Raw genomic sequence first — 21,784 nt, 5'->3', positions numbered from 1 at the left:
ATTACCTGAAGGGTGCCCACAGCAATGGCTTAAATCACTACATTATCTCCCTCTTGATCCCCTGATGACTGACATGATGACAGCAATCTGATATCCTTAGTGTTTGAATAAGGACCCCAGATTAATTCTTGGCAAAAAAAAGTAAAATTAAGCCATGGGGTTTTCTTTTTCTCACGTGGCTGAGGGGTTCTTATTGCCCTGGTTCAATCTAGACGGCCACTGGTTATAAAAGTAAACCGAAATGTTACTTTTTAAAAAGTTATAAGATGATCATCCTGTAAGAATGGATAATCTCACATAAAATGGTGAAGTATGTCTCTGCTTTTTTGCCCACCTCTACCCAGGTCTACCCTTAGTGATGATAATATTTTTGAGTTCTTACTGATGAGGGACCATAAGGCAAGTTGAGGGCAAAGCAAAAGCTAGCTCCCCCTCCCTGCCCCCCTGAATATGGGATGTGTGTGATATTCCTCAGGCACTCCTGGCTGCCCAAGAACAGAGGAAAGGAAAGAAAACAAATCGTTAACTGATAGAGATCACAGTCATACAGGACATGGGTCTCCATCAGTTTATAACTGTCTTAGTAAGTTACAAGAAAAAGGCAATCTTATCAATAGCCTACTCTCCAGAAACCTATGGACTCAGTTTCCTGGAGCCCTACTATCACCTTCCTCTCCATAGGGATGTGGGAAACAAAGGCAAGAAGGAAATGACAGGTAAAATCAAATTTCTTTATAACCTGCAGCCCAGTGATAAACACGTGAGGCAAAGGCAGAGTATAACATTTCTCCAGAACTCCTGACTATCTTAATGTTAATGCCTTACTAGAAGGCATTATAGAAGGAAAATAACCTTAACTTGAGTCCTCTTTAGCATATCAAAGTCCTTCAGGAGGCCCCACTTTTGCCTTTACTTCCCCCAACTCCGTAGTATATAACCAGTCACTCTTCACAACCGCAGTGTAGCTCTTTCTGCCCACGGGTCCTGTGGTCCTGTCCCCGTGCTTTAATACAATCACCTTTTTGCACTAAAGACGTCTTCAAGAATTCTTTCCTTGCCATCAGCTCCAAAACTCCACCACTCCCAAACCTCATCACTTATTATGGGGCCAAGTGCTGCACTTTATAGACATCATTTATTCCTTGTCACAACAGTGTGAACTGGGCACTATCATCTGCACCTTACAGACAAAGAAATTAAGGTATGAAAAGCAAAGTCACTTGTACAAGGTTACACATATAGTCATTGGTGAATCCAGGGTTAGCACCCACAAAGCCAGACTCCAAAAGCTATGCTCAGGAACGCTTTGCCCCACTGTACATTAGATTATCCTCATGTGTTTATCTAAGCATCTAAGAAGATTCCTGTTTTTGTGAAATACATGATCACAGTATAAAATATTAATAACATAAGGTGAGCACTGGGTGTTATAAGTAGGTGATAAATCACTAACTTCTACTCCTGCAACCAATACTATCAATAACCAATGTTATCTAACTTGAATTTAAATAAAATATTGGAAGGAAAAAAAATAATAATAATGCTAACACCTAATAAAGATATTCCAATAAAGAAAAAAAGAAAATACTAATAACACAAGGAAATAAGATATAAAAATGAAATCCTGCCTAAATCCTACAAAAATTATTCTCTTAATATCTCATTTATTCTTTACTAGAATGCACATTCTTTTTCTCTCACTCTTAATAATTTAATATCCTACTTTTAAATTTAACATTATATCATGAGACTTTTATGTCATTAAATATAACATTCTTCAAAAAACCAGTCTTAATGGTAACACTATATTCCATTAAATAGCTGCATTTGACATATGTTTTATGTTGAGAAATAAGATATTTTCCTTTCAGGAAGCACTTGTCTCTTACTCTTTTTCCTTTCCCAGGACTCCAGGTGTGAGCACATAATTCAGGTCTGGTCAAAGTATCAAATACTTTAGTCAGTTTTTTTTTTTTTTTGAGGTGGGCATGTAGCCCCTAAAGTTTCAATATGAACTCTCAAGCACATTTTCTGGACCTACTGGAGACAGACACTCTATCTGTTGGTGTTCCTAAACTGATCAGGCTTGGGTTTCTGTGAGAGGCAAGAATGGAGCCATCACTGAGGACACAGCACTGAAAGTCAGGTTCCTCACCCTGTTACTTGATGCCGAGATTGAGCCTTTTTTGATGGTTGTTTAACCTGGAACCTTCAACATATGTAAGACTATAAAATTCCTTTTTTGCATAAACAGCAAATGCAAAGTCCATGAAGTAGGAACATGTTTGGATGGCTGAGGAATCACAGAGAGGCCACTGTGGTTTGTGAGGCAAGACGAACCAGGAGATGAGGAAAGAGAGAGAGCAAGGGGCCAATCACATCATCTTAGAATCTTTCTAAGGAATTTGGCTTTTACCTGAAGTGAGAGGGAAATCAGTCATTGGAGGATTCTGCGCAGAGAGATGGGATGGCTTTAAACATGTTTAAAAAGATGACTCCAATAATTTTGTTGGAAATATTCTGGGGAGGCAGTGCAGAGAAATGTGCATAAAGCTATTGCAATAATCAGGGGAGAGCTGATGACACCTTTAACTGGGGTTTTTGCCTGAATACTGTGCTGTCCCTGTTGCCCCTCACCCCAGAGGTTTCCTGGGGGCAGACATGAGTGGGGAAGGTTGAGGCTGGGCACACGCCCTGTGTACTGAGTCTGAAGATGGAACCCTGGGCACCTGTGAGGATCTGCACTCATTCTCTGAGTATCCCTGTGCCCAAGAAAGTGTGACATTAAAAGACAAATAAACATCTTTATGACAGGTTAAGAAAGATACCTTGAATTAGAGAAGAAGAAATCTTTCTCCTGCATTGTGAACAAAGGGCCCTATAATTTCCTCTTGTACTGGGCCCCACAAATCATATGGCCAGTTCTATTTAGAAAGTTCATTTCAATAGTTTAAGGAATGAGTGGATAGTTAAGATGCAAAAAGGACAAGGATAAACTACTCTCATATAAAGAAGGATTTTGAAAGGAGACTAGAATCAATATATACTTTTTAATGTTTCTTTGTTTGGGGAGGATGAATTATCTGAGCATCTCTGAATGTCAACGGGCTGGAGTCAGTGGAGAGGAAGATAATAAGAGCAGGAAGTAATAAATGATGGAGCAAAGCACCAGGGAGGCAAGAGAAGATGGAAGGGTCTCACCATATCGGACTCCTTCAGGCAGAATCGTGAGCATATTTAACACTGAAATAACCAGTGAGTACATTGGCTGAGCATCTTTCATCAGGAAGTGCTGAGCATTCCCTGTGGGGGGCCTGACAGCTGGGAACCAGGGAAGAGGAGGAGAAAAATATTATCAGAAATTGTATGCTAGAGTTTGAAAAAATATTTATAAAGGGAGACACATACTGAAGACTAAGATCAATACAAAAATTCCTATATGGTGTGAATATCTTTAGTCATTTAAAAAGGAAAGATCATCTTAAAAGAAAATGAGCAAAGGAAGTAGACACAGGCTTAAAGACAGAAGACATGGTTTAGAGAGATGATTCAGAGTACTTCCTATTGGTGGGAGGGCTCCGTTTAAGCCACATTGTGGTAGTCCAGGGCTTTGCACATAGCAGACATTTGGCAAACATTTGTTGAACAATCCCAGATCAGATTGGCCCCATTCCAGATCACCATCAAACAGTTCCCTATGACTGCCCATGTCTAGGATGACTGGAGTGAGTAGAGACTCAGAGCAGTCAACTGGTGTGACTGAAAGTTGCAGGATTCTGCCCATTTCTGTAGGTTTAAATTCTAGGACTCCTATCTTTACAATCTCTCCTCCAGCTACTACATAGCATTCACTATTCCTCAGAAACACAGGGTATTTTATCACTCCAACTCCTTCCTGTGCACACACTATTCCTTCTGCCCATAACTGGTCTCTGGCTTGAAGAGCTCCTATTGGGCTCAAAGTCTAAATCCAGCTTCTGTGAAACCTTCTTTTGACATCTTCCTTCACAGACACAGTATTTTGTACATATCCCCATAACCAGCATTTATGCATAATATTTTAACTTAAACTTAGTATTTTTCTCACTACAGTGAGAGTTCCTTAAGTGGAAATGCATGATTGTACCCTTAGTATATTACACAAGCCATATTACACAAGCCTATTACACAGACCCTCAATAATTGTTTGTAGACTGATTAATTGGCTAAATGAAAGACTGGCCAATTAATCATTGATATGAAGGAGAATGAAGCTCAAAAGGTAAAATGGGAGGGAGGAAGCATAATGATAGATCAGCAGTTGACATTCGTTATTTATTGTACCCCAGTACCCATTCCTCTTCTTTTTGATAGAAAATTAAAAAAAAAATCCATCCTTTCCCATGACATCTACATGTTGTCCACTCCATCCCACACTTCATCGGATGTGAAAGAGAAAGCCTGAGTCTAACCAGCCACTGGCAGCCATCTTGAAGAGAATCCTGGAGAAGTAGAGCAGGGAAGGATCTGGTCACATTGTTAGAGTAGCCTCTAAAGCCAGCCCTCCTTTGAACTTTTTTGATCACATAAATCAATTCTTTTTTTAAATTTTTTTTAATGTTTATTTATTTTTGAGACAGAGAGAGACAGAGCATGAACAGGGGAGGGTCAGAGAGAGGGAGACACAGAATCCGAAACAGGCTCCAGGCTCCGAGCGGTCAGCACAGAGCCTGACATGGGGCTCGAACTCACGGACCGCGAGATCATGACCTGAGCCAAAGTCAGACACTCAACAGACTGAGCCACCCAGACACCCCCACATAAATCAATTCTTAATTGCTTACGGTATTTTGTGTTGGGTATTCTATTATCTGCCTGAATCAGACTCATGCTGATCATTTCCACTGGGTTTGGAGTCACAGGGAATTATACGTATGTGAATGAGGGTCAAGTTATACGTTTGTGAGTGGAAACAAGTCCTGGTGAGCAGGAGAATGCCATGATTGTGATTGCAATTGTCTTAACCCTTCTGTAGCTGGACACTCAGTTTTCAACAGCGTGGGTTAAGACTGATGCCTTCTCCTGCCTCTGTTGACAAGGACTTTGAGTCCTGAATTTTCCTGTTCTCTGGCCCAATCCACTGGCACATTCAGGGCCTTTGTTATCTTTGTGTTCTATGTACTGTTCTCACTTCTTTTAAGACTGAGAGAATCTTGAGCAGGTGTGTGAGTGTGTGTGTGTGTGTGTGTGTGTGTGTGTGTGTGTGTCCATGTTTAGCATTGACCCACTGCAATGAAAGAGACATACATTTGCCATGAATAAAAATTTCAGAATACCCATCTGCTCCAAAAATAAAAGCATCGGGGCGCCTGGGTGGCGCAGTTGGTTAAGCGTCCGACTTCAGCCAGGTCACGATCTCGCGGTCCGTGAGTTCGAGCCCCGTGTCGGGCTCTGGGCTAATGGCTCGGAGCCTGGAGCCTGTTTCCGATTCTGTGTCTCCCTCTCTCTCTGCCCCTCCCCCGTTCATGCTCTGTCTCTCTCTGTCCCAAAAATAAATAAACGTTGAAAAAAAATTTTTCAAAAATAAAAGCATCATATGGCTCCCAGCAAAGTTTAAGTGAGGAAGACTGATTCACAGTTTGCAAACCTTCAGGTGAGCTTCTCTGGACAAAGGACAGAGTGCATGCTCCCCTTACTGGTTATTTCTTGCTAGCTGAGCATCTTTCCCAGGCTCTGTGTCTTCTATCCATTACTACATCACATACTGCAGGCTGCCACCCTGCCTGTTTGAGCTCTGTTAACCAGAACTCCTGTTCCTGCTGAAACAAAGCCAAGGGTAGGTCACAGCTTTTCCCCTTCACTGCCTTTCACTTACTACTAACTCCTCAACTAACTTGTCCTCTCTCTGCCATTTCCCTGAAGCGTCCTGGCACCTGTCTCACCAACAAAATCAAGAAGCACGGGCTTAAGGGTATTATTTATGACATTTCAGAAGGGAGAAAAGGGCTGAAAACACGTCTGCTCTCTTTCCTACCCCTCAAGAGAGGAAATTGGTGGAACTTTGAAACAGTAAATAAATTTGAAATTGTCGCATGTTCAGAGGCTCTCTGGCTAGTCACAGAAGCATGTTCCTTGGCACAGCCTCCAAATGCCTGCTTAGGGAAAGGCTCAACTATCTCCTCAGGCAAGTTGTGGGTAATTCTCCGCTGTGAGAGCAGTAAGCCCTTCTTCTCCTCCCTCAGTAGAGACTATCTTCCTAGATGTAATACCCTTTGACCCAGACTGGAGCATAACATGATTCCCTTCTGAGAGGGTCCTTGGAAGTCTCCTTGCTACAGGGAATGCCTAATAGCCCTGTTCAGCGTGATCGACAGCTATTTTGCCATCATACTTAATACTGTTTGTCTAAAACAGGTACCACTTTTTTTTTCTAATAAAGAAAATTGGCATATCCTATGTTGGCAGATTTTAAAAATTTTAGTATGAGCGGAAAATTAAGAAGAGTATTAAAAGGAACTCTGATATCCATCCTCCCCAAAATGTTATTGTAGTCGTTCTCACCCTTCCAAACACTGTCACATATCCATTATGCTGTCATGGATCAGTGTACAATTGACAGAGAATAAGATTGAGACAGTCCATCAATCTAATGTCACACCATGTAATAAAAGTCTACAGAAACCCTGTAAATGCTAGTTACACCGCCAGATACAGCTCCAGAGTGCCAATTGGTGTAAAATGTTCTAAATGGCTATAAATAGATAATATGTCCTAAGGAAAATCTGACTCTTAGTGGTATTGAAAAGAGAAAATAGCAGAAATTACAGATTATTACCAATGGAAATAAGGCCAGAGGGCACTAGCATGAGGAGATGGGTCTAGGGAGATAAATGAAAAGGAGATAACCCTATGTCAAACAATCTTTCTGATTCACTATTTATAATGGTCTATGTGCTTAAGGCCTTTTTGAGTACACGAAAAAAAATTGCAATCTTCACTGAAATTGCAAGAATTTAAAATCTTATCTGTCTAGTTCAATCTTTGCTTAGAGGAATTTCTGTACTTGATGAAAAGCTGACTCACAATTATGTTATTTTATTTACTCATTTGTTGAAAGATAAAACTAATTACATAAAAGTATTAGAGTATTAGTCCCATATTTAACTATTACTTTATGATACTTTTTATGAATGTCATCTTAATCCTTTTAAAATGGACTCACCATGAAGTTTTTGTTTGTTCGTTTGGTTGCTTATCTTCACTTTTAGGTCACTGTTTACTTATGGGCACTTTGAGAATCTCATAAGAAATTATTATCTTTATTAAAACATAATTTGATATTTCTGGGGAGACCCAGAAAGTTTCTGTTAACAGATGTGTATCTCTTCTTTGAAGGTCCAGGAGATGATTTGAGGGCCTACTGATGGTGTCACAGCTATAAACAGCATTAGTTTCGATATAAGCCTTTACATGGAAACTACAGAAAGCAATCAAAACTTTGGTCCATTTGTACTGATTTAATGTTCACTACTAAAGCATATTTTTAAAAAAATGTTTGAAATTTGTTTAGAGTAATAATTTTATAAAAGGCAGGCAACATTTTAAAGTTGGGTAATGTATCAGTCAGTGTTCTCCAAAGGAACAAAAACAATAGTATATTACACACACACACACACACACACACACACACACTAAGGAATAGGTTCACATGATTGCAAAGGCTGGCAAGTCCAAAACTTGTAAGGAGGAAAGCAGGACTGAAACTCAGGCAGAAGTTAATGCTGCAATTGTGAGGTAGAATTTGTTTTACTGAAAACCTCAGTTTCTGCTCTGTAGCAGATTGGAAGAAGCCCATTCACATTATTGAGTAATTTCCTTCACTTAAATCAACTGATTATAGATGCTAACCATATATACAAATACCTTCACAACAATATTTAGATTAGCATTTGATTACATAAGGGTACTATGACCTAACCAAGTTGACACATAAAACTAACCCTCACAGGTAGTGAGAAGAATACCATTTTTAAGCTGTGGTATTACTAACTGTATTGCCTTCCTTACCTAAGGACACATCCAAGAAGACACTTCTAATTTATTTTTTTATCATTTCCCAAAAGGGGTCTAGATTGTTTATTTGTTTGGCTATCTCAAATTTTCCATTCACCAAAGAAGACTGGAAACTCTAAGCTAGTCATTTTTTTTCAAAACTCTACTAATTTCATTATAAGTCACAAAACAAATGTTAAAAATAAGGACTTTTAGGGGCACCTGGGTGGCTCAGTTGGTTGAGCATCATGATCTCGCTGTTTCTGAGTTTGAACCCCACAAAGAGTGGACTCGACGCTGTCAGCCTGTCAGCACAGTGACACTTCTGGTTCCTCTGTCCCTGTCTCTCTCCGCCCCTCCCCTACTGCACTCTCCCAAAAATAAACACTTTTATGGAAAAAATCTCTATCATTTCTTCGATGCCTTACTGCAGCTTACAAGTACCTGATGACAGGGGCACCTGAGTGGCTCAGTTGGTTGGGCATTTGACTTTGGCTCAGGCCACGATCTTGCGGTTTGTGGGTTGGAGCCCTGTGTTGGGCTCTATGCTGCCAGCTTGGAGCCTGTAGCCTGCTTTAGATTCTGTGTTTCCCTCTCTCTCTGCCCCTCCTCCCCCACTATCTAAAATGAAATAAAACATTAAAAATTTTTTTAAAAAGGTACTTGATGATTTTTTACTCTTGCCTATATGCGCATGCGTGCGCGCGCGCGCGCACACACACACACACACACACACACACACACACACACATATGCTAAGACAGGGTACAAAAGGTGTTTTCTTATTTTAGTTTGTTATACAGATAAGATTATGAAAAGCATTATTTTTTATTTTGCTTTTTAAGTTTGGAAACATTGTCCAAGTCAATATATTTTAAATAGCTGTATGATATTATATAGATCTATAGATTATATTTTTCTTTTTCTTTAAAAAAAATTTTTTTTTTAACATTTATTTATTTTTGAGACAGAGAGAGAGCATGAACAGGGGAGGGTCAGAGAAAGAGGGAGACACAGAATCTGAAACAGGCTCCAGGCTCTGAGCTGTCAGCACAGAGCCCAACGTGGGGCTCGAACCCACGGACCGCGAGATCATGATCTGAGCCGAAGTTGGACGCTTAACCGACTGAGCCACCCAGGCGCCCCTAGATTATATTTTTCAACTGATTTCCCAGTTGATAGGTGCTCAGGTGTTTCTATTTTGTTTGATCCATATTAAAAAAAAAACACTAACAGTTTACAACTTCATATACATTTCCTTATAGTATATGTATAGACAGGAGTTTGATTTTGTTGTTATTTCTGTAGGGTTGATTCTCCAAAGTGGAACTGCTTAGACAAAGGATAGATTTTTTTGTTATAATTGACATTGACCAATTTCTAAAATGAGTTCCATTTAATCTTCAATAAAAATATATTTAATCCTGTTTTCCTACATCCTTGAGAAATTTGAATGTTCCATATTTTTGTCAATCTGATGGCTGAAAAGATTTTATCGTGGCTTAATTTACATTTTTTGACTTATATTGAGGTTAAGTAAACTTCTACATGTTTGTTGTGTATTGTCCATTTTTGACCAAGTGTTCTTTTTTTGAAAATTTTGTTTTGTTTATTTATTTTTGAGAGAGAGAGATAGAGAGAGATAGAGAGAGATAGAGAGAGAGAAAGAGAGAGAGAGAGAGAGGAAGACTCAGAATCCGAAGCAGGCTCCAGGCTCTGAGCTGTCAGCATGGAGCCCGACACGGGGCTCGAACTCATAGACTGCGAGACCATGATGCTTAAGGCTTAAACAACTGAGCCACCAGGTGCCCCTGACCCAGCGTTCTTAAAAGTATATGTAAAGATCAAATTCGAGTCAAAATCAAGACAATGAAAATGTTCATAAAAAAATAACAATAATGATATTTCTAAAAATATAATTATATCAAACGCTATACAATGCCATTGTACAAGAGGAAAAATGTTTCCCCTACCTTCTTAAGTTCTATTTCCAGGGACTGTGAATCAAACTAGCAAACAAGAAAATAACAAGAAAAATTAGAATAACAAAAGAAAAAGTCATGTAAATTTAATTGATGATTTTAATTTTACGTGCACAGAGGCTACCCAGAAGAGAATAGTCAACCCAAAGAGCAATTAGACTTGGAAGCTTATATGCCATTTTAACAACTGACAATAATGTATAGAGAAGTGACTAAACAAAAGAAAGGTGGTTGGGACTTCTATGGATGGTAAATTATGAGAAGGCAAATGTTTGGGAAAACTAATGGAAGATAAAGGTTACTTTAGTAAGATTTGTCTGTGTAGACTCATTTGGATGCCAACTTTTTATTTGTGACAATAAAACTGTTCTGGAGAGGAGAATTCTTAGTCCTCCTTTCTTTCTTTCCTTTTTTTTTTAATGTTTATTTATTTATTTTGAGACAGAGAGAGAGAGAGAGAGAGAGAGAGAGAGGGGAGGGGGGAGGGGCAGAAAGAGAGGGAGACAGGATCTGAAGTAGGCTCTGTGCTGACAGCAGACAGAGCCCTACGCGGGGCTCGATCTCAGGAACAGCGAGATCATAACCTGAGAATCAAAGAATCAAAGAACGCTTAACTGAGCCACACAGGCACCCTAAGTTAGTCTTCCTTTCTTAAAAGTTTCTGTTTTTAGTCAGATAAGGCTTCTTTTTTTTTTTTTAACGTTTATTCATTTTTGAGAGACAGAGCACGAGTGAAGGAGGGGCAGAAAGAGAGGGAGACACACAATCTGAAGCAGGCTCCAGGCTCCGAGCTGTCAGCACAGAGCCCAATGCGGTGCTCAAACTCACAAACCACAAGATCATGGCCTGAGCCAAAGTCAGACACTTAACTGACGGAGCCACCCAGGCTCCCCAAACCAAGAAGGCTTCTTTCTACATCTGTTACTTCTCAATTGCTTTCAGCTCAAAATACCTCATTTGTCAAAATAGCGTATTGTGGGGTGGCAGATATATTCTGATATTCTTCATTATTTAGCCTTCATAAGTAATACTGTGGAAAATGAGAATCACTGGAACTTTATAGTTTTGGTGTGTTGACAATTTGTTTGGAATTGGATTTGGAGCCTGAGACTTCTCTTATTAACCATATAACTGTGTAAATTTCTTTGCTCTCAGCTTCACCATAAACATAGGAGATTAAAATTTGCCTCATAATGTTGAACTATTTCACATGTGAATGCGTGCACCCCCATTCGCTCATACATGAAGACTATCCACATGGAAGTTTTCTAATTGCAGTAAATTTGATTTGGTAATGATGCTTTGTATTTACAGAACCATACTTCATCATTTACAAAACATTTGTCATCCGCTATTCTTGATGCTCATCTCAAGACTGGGATATAAGCAGGGATTCAAGAAGGGATAAACTGAGGCTGAAAGAGTTAAATAACTTGACCAAACCCACACAAATAGTACGTTGCATATTAAGTCATTTGATTCTGGGGTCTAGTTTTCCTGCTGTTTCACATTTGGATCAATATACTGATAACTCAGATGCTTACAATTTCATAATAAGTATCTTTATACGTTCCTTAAACATATTTTTTCCAATGCCCTCTGTGCATTGGAACAAATACATGAGTTCCTACGGAACAACAATTAATTTATAGAGACTAATGTCACAAACAAAGATAAAATTTCAGGTACAAAGACTATGATATTGCTGAATCAAATCTAATGTTTATTTAAGAACATATGCTAACTCCTGAAACCAATACTACAACAATACTAACTCAATTAAATTTAAATAAATAAAATAGAAGGAAAAAAAAGAGTATGTGCTAGGTAAGGGTGAAATCTTGAAACCAGTAAAAACACTAAATGATTTTTTATTTTCAATATACTGAACAGGAAATAATTCCAATTTTAAGATAAAATTATTACAAGAATGTCATGATCTGGAGTCAACCCCGGGATGGCCTTCTCCAGATACCTTATCTGGATGCTTTTTCCTTCCTTCTCTCTTTCAACAAACCTGCTCTTACCACCAGCCTGAGGGGCCTCAGGATATCTGATTAGCACATTCCCCGGGAGTTGCTAATGACTGATAAGGCTAAATAGCTCCTCCCAGGAGTGTCTGCATTTAAGCAGAATAATGCCTCAAGGTGGGGGGTCTCAAACTAAAACTCCTGAGGATCCAGTGAGACACTAACAAGAGTGAAGTGACCTGGCACTTGTGCTAATCTTTCATGATCTTTGAAATGTCAGTCTATTGTACTTTCCCACTTCAGCCAAGACCTGTGGCCAAAGAAATATGTTTGTTTGCTTATTTTACTGTAAGATACACAAAAGTACAACTTGATGCCTTATGACCTGGTAATCAGCCTTGGTGTCTAGGACTGTGATGAGGCTGGGGTGAGCACACACCCAATCTGACCTCTTCGCCCCACCAGTTTAGGCAGGAATGTAAACCCACTTGGCAAAATGTCCTGATTGCTTTTTAAAAGAAGCCAAACATCTAGGTTTTACCATAAATTATCCAATTTTTATACTTTGGCTCAAATGTTTAAAATGGGAAGCAATGCAAAATAAAATGATTATCTGCAAGCCATATGTGACTCTTAAGCTGACAATTTACAACTTCTTTAACTTAAAGAACAAAATAATAACCACTTTAGATGTCATTAATATTACTTGAAAGCAACAGTTTTGAATGGACATACCAGGACAAGTGCTTGCCTATAACCTTCAAACAAATTAGAAAATGATGCCTGTTGCTCAAGGAATTTTACTTCCATGTGTCAGAAGATTACTATGCATTACAACCAACAAAACTAAAAGGCAACGGATGGAATGGGAAAAGATACTTGCAAATGACATATCAGAGAAAGGGTTGGTATCCAAAATCTATAAAGAACTTATCAAACTCAACACACAAAAAACAAATAATCCAGTGAGGAAATGGGCAGATGATATGAATGGGCACTTTTCCAAAGAAGATATCAAGATGGCTAACAGACACATGAAAAGATGTTCAACATCACTCATCATCAGAGAAATACAAATCAAAACCACAATGAGATACCACCTCACAGCTGTCAGAATGGCTAAAATTAACAACTGAGGAAACAACAGGTGTTGGCAAGGATGTGGAGAAAAGGTACTGCACTGCTGGTGGGAATGCCAACCGGTGCAGCCACTCTGGAAAACAGTATGGAGGTTCCTCAAAAAATTAAAAATAGAATTACCCTAGGACCCAGCAATTGCACTACTAGGTATTTATCCAAAGACTACAAAAATGCTGATTTGAAGGGACACATGCACCCCAATGTTTATAGCAGCATTATTGACAATGGCCAAATTATGGACAGGGTCCAAATATCCATTGACTGGCGAATGGATAAAGAAGATGTGGTATACATATACAACGGAATATTACTCCGCAATCAAAAAGAATGAAATCTTGCCATTTGCAACAATGTGGATGGAACTAGAGTGCATCATGCTAAGCGAAATAAGTCAGAGAAAGATAAATACCACATGATTTCACTCGTAAGTGGAACTTAAAAAACAAAACAGATGAACATAGGGGAAGGCAAGGAAAAATAAGACAAAAACAGAGACGGAGGCAAACTTTAAGAGACTCTTAAATACAGAGAACGAACTGAGGATTGCTGGAGGGGTACAGGGAGGGGTGATGGGCAAAATGGGTGATGGGCATTAAGGAGGACACTTGTTGGGATGAGCACTGGGTGTTACATGTTGTTACAGCAAATATTTGGCACCTAGGAAAAGACAAACCACACGCACTTGAGGAATCAGGAAAAGACTTTATTGTGCACTGGTGCTGTCCCAGCAGAGTCACCTCCAAAGGCTGAGCCCCAAACATTGGCATCGGCCTCCTTTTATGGCTGGGATAGTAGGGGGTTGAGGGACAAAAGGAAAAGGGAAGGGGGCACTTATCAGTGGTGCTATGTGGGCAGTTGGTGGACACAGGAGCAAAGAAAGATTACAGAAGCCGAAAGTATACAAGGAGAGTATATCCAGCCTCGGACATCTGTCTGGCCCCTTTTATTTTGCTTTTACTAGCTTTTCTTCTCAGTGTAAGTGATGAATCACTAAACTGTACTCCTAAAACCATTATTACACTATATGTTAACTGACTTGGATTACACTATATGTTAACTAACTTTTTTAAATTAAAAAAAAAATTACAATGCACTGATTGTGTTGGGATATGAGACATTGACATCATCTTTCAGAAACTTATTTTAGTAAATGTACAAATCTGTAGTGTTACAGTCTGAATGGTGAGCTCTACGGTTATGCAGTGCTCAGACTGTACAATGGTATGTCACAACCCTGGAAAATAATTCTTAGGTTTCTTGACTGTTGCACATTAGGACCTGGACCCCTCCAGCACAGAGTTTAAACATTTAGCTCTCTTTTTTCAAATGTTTATTTTATTTTTGAGAGAAACAGAGCATAAGCAAGGGAGAGGCAGAGTGAGAGAGAGGGAGACACAGAATCCAGAGCAGGCTCCAGGCTCCAGCTGTCAGTACACAGCCTGACCTGGGGCTTGAACTCACAAACTGCGAGATCATGACCTGAGCCAAAGTCAGATGCTTAACTGACTGAGCCACCCAGGTACCCTGACATTTACCTCTTCTTGATGCTCTCTCTTCGGTAGTAATGCTGCATATAGCATTTGCAGGCTTTGCTCAGCTGACCATGAATCTTTCAGACACTAAAAAATTAAAGATGGAATTTGAAGAATCATAAGATCATCGGGGTTTGTGTTAGTTTGCTAGGGCTGTTGTAAAGAGGACCACAAACTGAGTGGCTTAAACAACAGAAATCCATGGTCTCACTGTTCTGGAGGCTGGAATTTGAGTACCAGGTCTCAGTAGGATTGATTCTTTCCAAGGGTGAGAGGCGGCATCTGTTCCAGGCCTCTCTCTTCGCTACTGGTTGTTTGCTGGCCTTCTTTGGCATTCCTTAGCTTGTAGATGCATCATCCTGATCTCTGCCTACATCTTCACATGGTATTTTCTGCTGGTACATCCCTGTATCCCAAATTCCCCTTTCCATAAGGACATAGTTCATACTGGATTTGCCCCTCCACCCCCAATGACCTCATCTTAACTTGATCATCTGCAAAGGCTCTATTTGCAAATAAGGTCACATTCTGAGGTAATGGGGGTTAGGACTTCAACATATGAATTTTGAGGAATTATAATTCAATCCATAACAGAGTATTTCCAAGGCCATCATATTTATTAATTCTACATTTTAAATTTGTTGCATAATATCAACAGAATGCAGATGATCTTATTTTAGCTCTAGTTCTGTAACTTACCTTCTTGCATACCAAATAGTCAGAATATATATATTTTCAGCTGTTTTGAAATATAATACATTTTGAGCTAAAACTTTTCATCCTTACCTGGGAACATCTGCATTTAGTGCGTGTGGGTTGTGAGTGTGTATGAGTGTGCATGAGAGAGACAGAGAGAGACAGAGAGAGAGAGAGAGAGAGAGAGAGAGAGATTGCATTCATAGCCTCAGTGCTCTCCTTTAGATTGCTGAGTGATTTCCCACTTGCCAACAGCTCTTCACATTATATGAATCTAAACTACTCACATTGTGAAATCCCTTTCATTTCTATAGCTTATAGAGTAATTGCCTGCCAGTATCCCTTTTTTTGTAATTTACTTTTAACCATAAAGGAAGGCCTTTTTTAATTCTCTTGAATGCCAAATCATTCAGTACTGAAGGTATCATTTCAGTGTGCTATATAATCTCACTCTAAGCAAAAAGGAAATGTAGCATGTCAGCAAGAAATGGCCCATTCTGAACCTTGATTTAAGGGGCTCTACTGCTCAGATCATTCAATATCTGTGAGGAAATATTTGGAACTTCCACTCAGCACAAGGTGCTTGATATCAGTGTATATGGGGGGAGAAGTGATGTCATGGGTTCAAGTTATAGCTGGGGCACTTATTTGTGAGGAATAATATTATGGAATGCAAAGAACAATGGACTAAGAATCAGGAGATTGTTAACGTTTAATTCTACCACCTCCCCAACTTTACCTTATAGATTTCCTTTGATTGATTGATTCATTCATCTTTATCAGGACTCTGTGTTAGGAGCTAAGGACATCATGGTGATTCGCATATGGAGTATGATATTAAACAAACATTAAAAAATAAATCACAAGGGGCACCTGGGTGGCTCTGTCAGTTAAGTGTCCGACTTCAGCTCAGGTCATGATCTTATACACTTCATGAGTTTGAGCCCCACATTGGGCTCTGGGCTGACAGCTCAGAGCCTGGAGCCTACTTTGGATTCCATGTTTCCCTCTCTCTCTGCGCCTCTCTCTCTCTCTCTCTCTCTCTCTCTCTCTCTCTCTCTCAAGAATAAACATTATTTTTTAAATCAATCAATCAATCAATCACAATACAGAGTAATATAGGTTACAATAAAGGAACTATAGTATGAATTAAGTGCAGGCTAAGCTGCTATGACAAGACTTGAAAATACATTGATACAAGCCACATACAAATGTGGGGAGACCAGTTGTCCAGGGCTCATGGAACAATATGTGTCCTCTGTCTCTGAGTCTGCTGGCTGCTTCAGATCTCATTATCTTCCCTTCAGAAGGAAGGAGGGAAAAAGGCAGAGGCATGGATCCACATTCTATTTTAAGGGCACAAATGGGAAGTACCATGCATCAATTCTGTTTACAACTCATAGGTAAAACTTAATTATGTGGTTTCCCTGAGTTGAATGGAAGGCTGGAAATGTCGTCTTAAGTTGGATTGTCATGTTTGTAGCTAGAACATGAGAGTTCTACTAATTAAAACACACCCACTAATAATGAATATTGATGGAAAAAAGAGTAGTCTGTGCTCCGAACTACAATGGGAACATCCAGTTGGTAGCTGAGATAGAGGGGTATGACATACCTTAGTGAGAGGAAAATCCCTATCCTGCTCCAAAGAAGTGACATTAAACCTGAGACAACGGTAGTGTCTGATGATTAGAGATTGGAGGAGTCTGAGAGTTGCAGACAAGAAAAATAACCTATTAAAAAAGAAAACCTGAGACAATAGAGCAGGCAATTACATGAACAGAAAAGCAAATGTTAAGGTTGACATAAGAAAGTGGCAAAGGAATCCCCTGGAAAAATGTAAGCAAGAGCCAAATTGCAAAATGACTTTGGTCTACGTCTTGGAACTCAGAGAGACATAAAAGAGCTTGTACTAGGGAAAACCTTCAAAGATTTTCATTTTTAAAGAGTAGATATTTGAATAAGGGTGGGAAATGAATGGGAAAAGCCTGGAAAGCATGTGGCTGTATAGTAATTCAGGTAGAATGCTGGTAGCTAGACTATGATGAGAGTCCTAGGAATGTAGCTGATTAGATACAGGCAATATGAGATATAAGAGATATGGCTTACTGATTGATGATTGGATGTTGGTTTTTTTTTCTTTTTCTTATTTCTTATTTTGAGAGAGAGAGAAAGAAAAGAGAGCAATGGAGGGGCAAAGAGAGAGGGAGACAGGATCCAAAGTAGGCTCTGTGTTGACAGCAAACAGCCCAATGCAGTGCTCGAACTCACAAACTGCAAGATCATGACCTGAGCCAAAGTCAGACACTTCACCAAGTGAGCCACCCAGGCATCTCATTGGATGTTGGTTCTAAGGTATAGGAAGGAGTCACAGATGCTTCCTCAGTCTCTTGCCTGAGCAACCAGACACTGGTGAACACTTAATGAGCTGGAGAAGTTTAAAAGAGGAGCAGTTTCAAGGGTCAAGGGATGGTGAAAGAGTTCAGTTTAAAACCACTGACCTTTGAGGTATTTTGTGACATTTGAGCGGCTATTTCAGAAGGCTTTGGGGTAGATTTGTCAGGAGCTCAGGAGATAGTCCAGGTAGAAAATGCAGATCTTGGAGATGTGGAAGTGAATAAGGTTTCCCTTATATATCAGGTAGAAAGAGAAGGCTTAGACATAGCTAAAAGAACATCACCAGTTAAGGAGATTGCAAAGATTGCAAAGGGAAGGAGAGAGAGCTCAGAAAGGTAGGAGAAAAAATAGGCAAGGCCACGGAAGTCAAGTAAGAGGGCATGGTCTACTACATCAAGTGATATTACAAGAGATAGGTCTCAACTAAAATAAGGATAGATAGGTAACAAGTAGGTTGAAGGAGGAGAAAGACTGAAATATGCCCAAGAAATTTAATGGCATATAGGGAGAACATTTTGGTTACAGCCTTTCTGTCACAGGTGGAGCATTAAGACCCCAAGCAAATCAATGTGGCCTCTAGGTTCTATTATTTAAAGATGTGTAACTGCAAAGAGGCAATGGCAGGAGAGAAAGGTTATGCTTTTTTGGTTGATTGTTTTAACTGTGTAAGCTTCTCTTGAGTTTTCATGGGACCAGAATGTGTTGAGATTATAGTAAGAGCTGTATAGTTAAAGCCTTTAACGATGAAAAGTCTCTGGCCTCTTGTACATGCAATTTCCTTTGTCTTATTTTTTCTCCTCACCTTCACTCCCTGCCTTTCCCATTTCATATAAAAATGGAAGATAAAATGTTGTTGAAGGTAACAGGGTGGTTCAGGTCTGTCCTAGATGACTCTTATGTTTATAAAATAATCATACTATCATTAAGTGTGTGCTAATTAATTTTCCAGGCACTGTGCAAAACACTTCTCAAGTATTATCTGCTTTAATCTTCATAACAATCTTATGAAGTGTTTTTCTTTTTCTTTTCCTTTTTTTTTCATGTTATAGTTCAGAAATTGCTGAAGGTCACACAGTGGATCAAAATTTGGGACTAGGCAGTCTGAATCCACAACATGGATTATCCTAAACTTCCATGGTAGACTCATAAATTGCTCATCCCCAAGTTTTGTGTTTGTTTAAAATATGAATTTTGTTTAACGATAGCTTTTACACTTATAATGAAACACATTTTTTCCCCAAGTAGAACTATTTTACTTTGGTCATCTTTCACGAGGCTAGAACTAAAATAAAAATGACTAAGTTGTTCTATGATCATGACAAATTTTAACGGTAAAAAAAATGTATATATTAGTTTGGTAAAACTTGTTTTTCCTGACTGATTCTGGCCATTTCTAAACAAAGCAAAAAGACTTTGAACAGTTCTATTCTTGAACGTGTTCAAGTTTCCAAACAGTCATGACAGGGAGATATCTTCTTCATGACATCATTAGCTGAGAATTGATACTTAACAAAATTAGAACATTTTCAGGATTTTGAGGGTCCATATATGATATATTGCAATGATTATGACTGAAAATCTTAGAGAAACCATGTGACACTGTTTAGAAATTGAGAGTAAACTCTGACCCATACAGCCTGAGAAATCAGCAAAGATATTTGTTCTTGAGGGATTGTGGCAGAGGCGGGCTGAATGATGAAACAGCCAGAAAGAGACAGAGAATCCAAACTGCTTTAGAATAAGCTCAATTTTAAATGTATGTAATAAAGTTACAACAATAATGTTGTAGCTCAGTAATGCAGTCTTAAAATGCAGCAAGCCAATTATACTTTCATTTGAAATTTCATGTCCTTATAATAAGGTTTGTTCTTTATTTTAGGGCTTTATTGTAAGTAGAGATGAGTTGGCTTTTTATTACCTGCGTCCATCTTTGGCTATAATAATAAAAAAAATCTCATAGTGTATGTGTGTATGTGTGCGTGTGTTTGTGTGTGCATGGTACACACCTGTACTCTGCAAGAACTCACTACTTCTTTTTTTTATTTTTTATTTTTTATTTTATTTAAAAAAAAATTTTTTTTTCAACATTTATTTATTTTTGGGACAGAGAGAGACAGAGCATGAATGGGGGAGGGGCAGAGACAGAGGGAGACACAGAATCGGAAACAGGCTCCAGGCTCTGAGCCATCAGCCCAGAGCCTGACGCAGGGCTCGAACTCACGGACCGCGAGATCGTGACCTGGCTGAAGTCGGACGCTTAACCGACTGCGCCACCCAGGTGCCCCAAGAACTCACTACTTCTGATTATCCCATGATCTAAATATTTGCTCAAAAACAGTCCTCATTTAAGAAAAACAAGATTAAAAAAAAAATAACATGTATCAGTATGGTCTCTCATCCATCATTTCTTCCTATTCCACGTATCAGTTTTTCCTCATACCATGTGTCCTTACACACTATTGTAACTTGAATCATTTGCTTATTTTTCTTAAATGCATTTAAAAATCACCAGAGTGAAGTTTGATTTTTTAAAAAAAATTTTTTTCTCCCAAAAATGTAGTCTCCTGATTCTTTTGGACATAAACACAATGATGGATTTGAAATGGATCCAAAATTAGGTTATAAGTAATATTCCAAATTAAAGCACCATCTAGAAATTGATGCCATTTGGAAGCTACAATTTTACCATATGGTCTCTGCATATATTCATTATAAAGACATTTACATCCTCCTCTCTTTTCTCTTCATGATATATTTTAGGATAAAAAGTTACAAAAGCAATGACAATCACATTCCTTTCTTATTTTTATCATCCTGCTATATTAATCTTATTAGAATAATTTCCTTTTCCACATAACAAGAAGCTCTTCTTTCCTACCAAGGAACCAAATCTAGAAGGAATACCATTATCATCATGTCTAAATAAAAGAGTCCTTGTTCTTCTCCTGTTTCCCATACCTATTAAGAAGACTTTTGATTTTTCTGCATGTTCCCAAGGATGTCCTCTTGGTATTGCTGAATGTCATCTTAGGTAATTCAGAAACTCTCATTTTAATTACCTATGTCCATTATTCATTTCCCACACTTTCCACAGAGGAGTGAAAAGAGATTTCTGAATGTTTCTATCTTAGCTGTTCCAAAGGACACCTTGTTTAATTAAAAGAGTATTGTCAAAAAAACACTCCCCAGGGGTTTGAAGGTATGTAGGCTTTGACAATTACCTGTCATATATTTACTTTAATGTAATGAAAATTATATACAAGAATTATATTTGTTTTAAATAAGACCAATTGAAATATATGTAATTAAATAACACCAACAGTGGTGTAGGTCAAAACGTAATCTAGTAATGTTGTAAGATTTATTTATGTGTTTATTTCTTTTATAATTAATGCTTTTTTGAGAAGGAAATAAACCCTCATAGTTTAAGAACAAAATACACAGATCTGTAAAAATGTACATTACCTCCCACTACTGTCTGTCATTGATTCTGTTTTCAGCTCCACTCCCACTCTGCTTTAATTTAGTGAATAACTTCTGTGTTCTTCCAGAATTTATTTAAGCATATACAATAAAATATAAATATATCTTATCTTTTCTCTGTTCTGCAAAATAATAGTTTCTGTTTCTTTTGATTTCCCCCGTATCTGTTATTTTTTCCCCCAAGTAAGATAACATGTATTTGATGTTCCTCCTTTTTTTCCCCTCTTGCTTAGTTTATGAATGATTTACCTATATTACAAATTTTTTTTTAAGAACTAGCTTAGGGGTGCCTGGGTGGCTCAGTAGGTTAAATGGTCCAGCTTCGGCTCAGGTCATGAGCTCATGCTTCATTGGTTCGAGCCCCACATCGGGTTCTGTGCTGATAGCTCAGAGCCTGAAGCCTGCTTTGGATTCTGTGTCTCCCTCTCTCCCTGCCCCTCCCCCACTCGTGCTCTGTCTCTCTCAAATAATGAATAAGCATTAAAAAAATTTTTAAACATATTTTAAGAACTAGCTTATTTATTTTTTATTTTACTACTTTTCTGTTGTCTAA

General features: G+C 38.6%; 1 pseudogene; it reads right to left on the bottom strand.

Moving 5' to 3' along the window:
• Window positions 1–7,350: 7,350 nt before the first annotated feature.
• LOC125173818 (60S ribosomal protein L18a-like) overlaps window positions 7,351–21,784 on the bottom strand; it is a 31,480-nt pseudogene continuing 17,046 nt past the window's right edge.

Source organism: Prionailurus viverrinus, chromosome C1 (genome assembly GCF_022837055.1).
Source record: "Prionailurus viverrinus isolate Anna chromosome C1, UM_Priviv_1.0, whole genome shotgun sequence".
NCBI lineage: Eukaryota > Metazoa > Chordata > Mammalia > Carnivora > Felidae > Prionailurus > Prionailurus viverrinus.
Note: the sequence above shows the minus strand (reverse complement) of the source record. Positions and strands in the feature narration are given on the sequence as shown.